Below are 8,701 nucleotides of genomic sequence, written 5' to 3'. Positions count from 1 at the left end.
TCTTTTACTTCAGAAAATTTAAATGCTAATGATTTTATCTTAGATGGTCCTCAGGAACTTTTAAGACACCAGTCACTACTCACCAAGATAATGTTTACAACAATTACTTTCTGAGCAATGTTATGATACTTAAATAAGATATTCCCGAGACTAGCCCTTCAAGCCAGTAAACAAATCAATGAGTTTTAAAATATATATCCAGTTAGTCTCTGTAACTTTCCCTTGCCTGTATGCTTTATTATAGCTATGGATGAAACATGCACATCCAGCTCCCCCAATTTAGTGTTCAGAGGCATCCCACTCCACAAGGCATCCTCCTGCACAAATGCACTCAGCTTTAATTACTCCATGGCCTGGAAAATCCATCTCTCTGTTTCATGCTCTGGCTCCTGGTTCTGCTGCTGTTCCTCTGATGGTATCACTATATTCTGGATCGAGGAGGTTCACTGTGTAGGGAATCTTGGCTCCAGAGAACACACTCCACTTCAGGTCCTTGCTGTTAATGAGAGCCCCTCTCCTGCTTCTCAGAGGGCTCATTTTATACACAGCAGGATGGCACTCCGGGGAACTGGTCTATCCCATTATTATCTTACCCCATGTTCTTACAAAATACTACAGAGAAAGGTTGTTTGGTGGGATTTAGAGACCTTGGCTAGGAGATTCATGTTAAATTGTGCACTGCCATGCAGGGTCTCCAAATTTAGTCATGCTCTGAATTCATGATGCTCCTTAACTGTGAGGAGTTAAATTAAGATAATTTAACTTATTTAACTATAGACATTATAGAGTTTTTAACATGATCCATATGATACATTGGATTATATGGTGTATTTTTTAATGCTTTGTAGATTAAAGAAACAAGAAAAAATTATCCATGGAAATTCCAAAATTGAAAAATTTAGTATAAATAATTTTGAACATAATCGATAGATTATTCAGAAGACTACATTAAGAGACAAGTAATAAATATCAAGACAGGTCCAAAGCAAATGCATAAGCGTTGGGAGGAGACATGCATGCTGAATGAAAGGGGGAGACAAGCATAAGTGGACTAGAAGGGGTAGAGTGGAGATATATTTTCTTTAGAAATTCAGAAGAAAATGGAAAAAATCATAAGAAAGCAGCAACATTTGGAAGTAAAATAAAATAAAACTATTGCAAAATGCTTAATTTTAAAAAAATAAAACAAATCACCCTCCAAATGTCTGAAGTACCTTGTAAAAGAAGGTATAGAGGCAGAGGATGACCTCCTATGATTCCACAGGGAGCAAAGAGGACCAAAGTCAGCATTCTACCAAGCTCAAAATTGATTGCTATGAGGCAGACATAAAGCCGGCCTCAGATTGAATCTTCTTTGCCTATTCTGACACCAAAAAATCTCTTTAGACATATTCTGCTGTATTTGATAATTCCTTTCAGTTCCACACAGAACTCAAGAAACTCACCATCATGAGATTGATTCAGGGTTAGAAATGATCAGGATACAATTCTGCTCAGGCCCACCTGTAACTGGTTCTTGGCCTCTCAGTTACAACACCTCTTGGTCTCTGCACTGCTTAGACAATGATAGAAAGCTTTCTTAAAGGTAGGGGCACATTTCGAATGGGCTCTTCACGGTGCCAGAAAATTCAGTCCAAAGGCATGTAGTGCTAGATACCCTCTCTGAATTAGCAATTCCAGTTCTCCCGATCAGGGCCTAGGGCCACTTCAGATCAAGCTTTCTGCCCGAAAGCATTGGCCTTAATTTGCTCTTTGAGCCAGGAAAATCACTGCTCGGTTCTTTCTTCGTCTCTTCTTTAATGTCATATAAATGAGCCAGCTTAGTAGCTCAGCACTTTAAGGACCAGAGGACATGGTGCAACCAGTTTCTGTTTTTCATGGAAGCGAAATTCCCAACCTTCTCTGTTTCTAAATCCTAGATACTTCATTTTCACTGAGCAGGAGAGCTAAAATTGGCCATTCTCCACATTAGAGTTCAAGTGCTTACAATCGCAATAAAACTTGTTAATAGTCATTCACAACTGAATTATATGTCTAGCCAGATGCATCAGAAAAAGAGAAAGTAAACCAAGTCTACATGTTCTCACCCAGTTGTTTGTCAATAGTTATAAAGACTGGTTACATGAACCATGTCAAGTAAATTACTGCTCCATAGACATAGTAATCACACACACACACACACGCATGCACACAAGCCCTAGAGGTGTAATGGTTACTCACTGGGCTGAAGTCTGCAGAGTCCACAGTTTGAAAATATCAGTTCCTCCTAGACAGAAACATAGGGCTTTCTAGTCCCATAAATAGTTACAGACTGGGAATCTCACAGGGGGTAATTCTATCCTGTCCTATAGGGTGGCTATGAGCTGATACTGACTTGATGACAGTATTTATAAATATAAATATATAGAAACACATACATATATAATGACTATATATGTGTGTATTCTTATGTATGTATGTATGTGTATATACATATATATACACGCATATGTGGCTCAAGCAAAGGAACAATAGCGAGAATGGCATAGAACTGAGCAGTGATTCATTGTATTGTTGTGCATAGAGTTGATATGAGTCTGAATTGTCTTGATGGCACCTAATCAAAACAACAAATATATTTTTGTTGTTCTATCTATCTATCTATCTATCTATCTATCTATCTATCTATCATCTATCTATCTATCTATCTATCTATCTATCTATCTATCTATCTATCTATCATCTATCTGTCATCTATCTACTTATAACCCGGAGTTGCACTGAGCGAAAAGTGTATGCATTTTCCCTACTAGGCGAGCATCCAGCAGCTCTGTGTGTGAGTGCACCCATGGCTTCATCTGGGAAGGTTCTTTCGGTCATGGTGAATTTTTTTGTAAAAGCAGTTTTTCTGGAACCTTGTTTTTTGAGATGGAAAATTTAAGAGAACAACATGTAGCTGTGAAACTTTGTTTTCTGCTCATAAAAAATGCCGGAGAAGCTGTTGTGATGTTGAGCACAGCTTAAAAGGACAGTGCTATGGGGATATCTCAAGTGTACGAGTGTTTTTCTCATTTCGATAAAGGTGAAATGCTGATAGATGGACATCTGTCAAGGATGAAAATGTTGACTTGCAGTGTATTTGAAGTTCATTCCACCAGGTCAGATTGTTAATCAAGCTCTCTATTTAGAGGTTCTGAAAATATTGCTTAACAGTGTGCAACAAAAAAAAAGGTTCTTTTTCTGGCCGATGGGGGTCTGGTTAGCCACCACAACAGTGCACCTGCTCTTGTAGCCTTTTCAGTGCGCCAGCTTTTGCCAAAAACAACATGCCTCTCTTGCCGCACATACATTATTCACCTGACCATGCTCCATGTTGACATCTTTTTGTATCCACAGATGGAGAAGGACAGCGATTTGATGACATAGAAGAGGGGAAGAAATGATGATGGTGCTGTCAGCCATCTAAACAGATGAGTTTGGAAAATGTTTCCAATATATTAAGTGTAATGGAGAGAACTTTGAAGGTGATAAGGTTGTTTTGTTAGAGCTGACTAAATGATACCTAATAATAACAATAACAACAACAATACTTGGCTTTTTATAGTGAAAGCACGCAAAACCAATTATACAGAAAATATACTCTAAATGTCTTACTCTATGCTCTATTATAATACATTTAGAAACTGTAGTGTTACTACAGTGAACTAAATCCTATGTAATTTCTCCTCTAGGAGATAAAGAAAAGGATAGTGTTTGGGAGATACCACTTGTTGGAAGGTACCAAAGGTCTAGGAATATTTTATCCCCTGACCTGAATTATTTATTGTGTAGTAATACTTGTTATGATTTGTATAATTTTCAATAGGTACTTTATCAATATACTTCTAAAAACTATGTTTACCTATCACGTTGTCACAAATGTGATTTGATCCTTTCAATTGGTGCTCAAAATTATCTAAATCATAGTTGTCCCATTATAGTATACGGTAATTTTAAGATCTATTAATTTTTAAAGTGATAATTTCCTATCACTCAATAATGTGTTTTTGATTTTAGTTTTGTTTACAACAGTAAAGAATAGATGTTATCTATATGTCCACCAATAGAGAGTTTCTGACGTGCAATATACTTCAGCTATATCCTCCAACTGTCTTAAGTAATAAAATAGAAGCTTCTCAACATGAACAGAAAAAAATATAAGATAAATCATTGAACTCAAACTGCTAGGAGCATAATGATGAAAGCATAATACAGTTATGAACATTGTTTAATTATAGAAGCAAACTGACTCACAGCACAATATATTTTTATCGTGCTTGGTAGCTTATAAAGCAGAGTAATCTTTATCACACATATTTACATTAAATATTTTATTTTTTTCTTAAAGATCTTCTGGGAAGTATGTAGGTAATGTGTTCTTTGTTGTATGCCTGGTACATTACTCTGACTCAGCAATTTTTAAGGACATTTTCCATATGTTTCTCATGGACTGATTTTTCAGCAGATGATCATGAGGCTCTTCATCCAAATTTGTTTAAGTCCATAAACTGCTGAAACTTCTCTTCTGTTGTTTTCCATGAAGGTGTCTGACAAACCAGTGCCATAGTTTCAGGGTCGTTGCGGAATGGGGATGGCCATGACCAGTGGAGCAATTGATACATTTGAATCGTGGTGTTGGCATAGGCTACTGAATAGCTGATAGACTGTCAGAAGAACTAACACAAGTGCCTTGGGAGAAGTTCAACGTGACGGGCCATTGGAAGGTGAGGCTTCTTTTCATGTACATTTGACGTATGTTCTGTTGTATGTAGGGTCTCTGTGAGTCAGAACCAATTCACCAGCTCCTAACAACAGTAACAGCCAAACAAAGACAGAGCTGTAGTTCTGAGGTGGCACTGACTCATTTCCTCTCATACTAACTCTATGTAAAACAGAATGAAACACTTCCACAACCTGCACCATCATCACGATTCTTATGTTCAAGCCCACTGTGGCGGCCGCTGAGTCAGTCCATAAAGGGTCTACCTCTTTTTACAGCCTCCACTTTAACCAGCCTGATGTCCTTCTCTAGGGACTGGACTGCCATGGTCACATGTCCAAAGTACATATGGAGTTTCTCAATTCTTGCCTCTGTAGAACATTCTGGTTGTATTTCTTCAAAGACGGGTTTGTTTGTTCTCAGGGCTGGTCATGGTTTTTCCAATATTCTTCACCAGCACAGTTCAAATGCACGGATTCTTCTTAAGTCTCCTTTATTCAATGTTCGACTTTTACGTGATCATGAGGCAAAAGAAAAAACTGTGGTTTCAGTCAGGGACACCTTAATTCACAAAATAGCTTTCTTGTTTCTTAATTTTCTAAAGAGGTCTCGTGTGTCCAATTTACAGAGTGCAAGGCAAGTTTATCTCTTGACTGCTGCTTCCAGAAGCATGAGTGTGGGTACGAGTATGACGAAATCCTTGAAAAGGAAATGATCTCTGCTTAGCATGATATTCCCTACTGGTTCAGTTGTGAGGATTTTGGTTTTCTTTATAATGAGTTTTAATCCATGCTGAATGCTGAAATCGTTGATCTTCATCAGCGAGTATTTCAAGTTCTCACGTTAAGGTTGTCATCTGAACAGAGAATGTTTTAATAAGGCTTCCTTCAACCTGATGCCATATTTCTTCATATAATCCAGCTTCTCTAATTGCTTGGTCAACATACAGATTGAATGAGAATGGTGGGAGGATATGCACACAACATACGCCTTTCCTGATTTTATACGTTACAGTATTCAGTCGTTATATTCACACATCTGCCTCTTGATCCATGTACAGGTTCTGCATGAGTACAACGAAGTGTTCTGGAATTCCCATTCTTCCCAAGCTTATACACAGTTGAATTCCTTGACACAGTCAATAAAGCGCAGGTAAACATATTTCTAGTATTCTCTACTTTGAGCCAAGATCTCTCTGACATCTGCAATGATATCCCTTCTTCCTTTGTTCAGCGTTCTCATCTGAATCTGGCCTATTGGTAGCTCTATGTCAATGAAACTGCTCTTTTATTGCTCTATGTAGCGCTATGTCAATAAAACTGTTGTTGGATAATCTTCAAGAAAGTTTTACTTGCATGTTATATCAAGGGTATTGTTCTATAATGTGAACATTGTGTTGGGTTATTTTTCTTTGTATGGGTAGAAATATGGACCTCTTCTGGTCAGTTGACGAAAGAGCTCCCTTCCAAATTCCCTGGCATAAACAAGTAATCGCTTCTTCCAGTGCGTCACAAACTTCTTGAAACATTTCAGTTGGTATTCCATCAATTCCTGGAACCTTGTTTTAGGTTACCGCTTTCAATGCAGCTTGAACTTTTTCCTTCAGTATGATTGGTTCTTGCTTATATGCTACCTTGTGGAATTACAAAATGTTAACCAGGTTTTTTTTGATACAGTCACTCGATATTCTTTCCATCTTCTTTTGATGCTTCCTACATTTTGAATATTTGGCTCATATAATTTTTCAATATTGCAACTGAAGGCTTTAATTTTTCTTTAATTCTTTCAATTTAATTGTTGCACATCTCATAATATTTGACTTTGTTTTCTTGAGTTGACCTTTGAAATTTTCCATTCAGTTCTTGGTCTTTATCATTTCTTCCATTTGCCTTATATACTTTATGATTAAGAGAATCTCTTCAGATATCTACTTTGTTCTTTTCCCCTGTCTTCTTTTGACTTTTTTCATGAATTATGTTCTTTCACATTTCATCAAGATTTCTGTCATTAGTATTCAATATAGTAACCTGATTTTTAGTTGTTCTAGAAATTCAAATGAAATATTATGAAAGTTGTTCTAATAGACCTTCTTGGATTTGTTTCAATTTTCTTCAGGCTCAATCTGAACTGACAATTAATGGTCTGTTCTTCTTTTTATTTAAATCATTTTATTAGGGGCTCATACAACTCTTATCACAGTATACATACATCAATTGTGTAAAGCACATCTATATATTTATTGCCCTCATCATTCTCAAAACATTTGCTCTCCACTTAAGCCCCTGGCATCAGGTCTTCATTTTCCCCTCCCTCCCCAGCCCCCCTCCCTCATGAACTCTTTATAAATTATAAATTATTATTTTGTCATATCTTGCTCTGTCTGACGTATCCCTTCACCCACTTCTCTGTTGTCTGTCCCCCAGGGAGGAGGTCACATGTAGATCCTGGTAATCGGTTCCCCCTTTCCAACCCACCCTCTGGTATATTGCCACTCACACCACTGGTCCCGAAGGGATCATCCGGCCTGGATTCCTTGTGTTTCCAGTTCCTATCTGTACCAGTGTACAATCAGCCCCTCACTTTTTAGCTGCTCATATTGAACTTCCTCTGGGTTCTTCACACAAGTGTAGTCGATTTGGTTGATGCATTTTTCTTCTGGAGTGCTTAACCCTTGCACCACCAGAGCTCCTTTACTAATCTCAATTTTCTATCCAGAAAAAAAGTCTGAGATTCAGAAGTGCTAACAGACCAAGGTCACATACTATGCGTGAAGTACAGTAAGAATTTCAGCTTTACACTTTGGAACCCAATCATCACAGTAATACTGTGCTGGACTATGTTATTGTTGTTGAGTGCTCTAGACTTGCTGTTGACTCAAAGCATCAACAGAACAAAATACCACCCTGTCCGGGGCCAACCTCACAACTGTTCTTATGTTGAGCCCATTGTGTAAGCTACTGTATCAGTCCATCTTCCCCAGGTCCTTCCTCTTTATTTTCTTTGCCCCTCTAGGTTGCCAAGCATCATGTCCTTCTCAAAGACTGGTCTCTTTTGACAATAAAGGATGTAGGATCAACGCTCACCATCCCGTGCCTTTAAGAGACATTCTGGCAATGTTCTTTTTTCTATGATAGGTATGTTTGCTCTTTTTACAAGCTATAATACTTTCAATATTGTTCACATGCACCTCGATTCCAATGCATCAATTATTTGCTCTCTGGTTTATTCATTTTAAAAATATTATATGCATATATGAGGCAATTGAAAGTATCAAAGCTTCTATCAGGCATATTTTAGTCTTCGAAGTGACATCCTTGCTCTTCAAAACTTTAAACAGGGCTTGTGCAACCAGCTGGTGCAATCATGAGTTGTTGTTGGGACTGAGTAACAGGCATGAGAAGACCCATAATAAATAGACATTTAGAACGAATGGAGACCAAAAACCTATCTGTAGACAATGGGACATTCCCCGCACAGAGGGACACAGGGAAGGGATACGTCCACCAGGGGGCATTAAAGCACCCTGGACAGAAACAATGTTCCTCTGGTTTCTTGAGGCTTCCACAAACCCCCCACTATGAAGACCCCAGTGCTACCCCTCACTCTGTACTAGACTGCAGCATGTACGCAGGTCCAGAGAAGAGATAAGGGCTCACGGCACATGAAATGCAGGAATGGGAATAAAGATATTAGTGGGAAGGTGAGAAGAGGAGGGGAGGAAGGGGGAACTGTTCACAATGATTGACACATAACCACACACCCTTCTCCAGGGGGATGAACAACAGAAACCATGTGGGAAGGGAGACAGCAGTTGGTGTAAGATATGAAAATAATAATACTTTATAATTTATCAAGGGGTCAGGAGTGTGGGGGAGAGGGAAAAAAGGAGCTAACACCAAGGACTCAATAGAATGTAAATATCTAGAAAAGAATGATGGCAACACATGTACAAATATGCTTGAT

The sequence above is a fragment of the Tenrec ecaudatus genome, chromosome 3 (genome assembly GCF_050624435.1).
Source record: "Tenrec ecaudatus isolate mTenEca1 chromosome 3, mTenEca1.hap1, whole genome shotgun sequence".
In the NCBI taxonomy this organism is placed as follows: domain Eukaryota; kingdom Metazoa; phylum Chordata; class Mammalia; order Afrosoricida; family Tenrecidae; genus Tenrec; species Tenrec ecaudatus.
The sequence above is the reverse complement of the archived record's forward strand: the minus strand, read 5'-3'. Positions refer to the sequence as shown.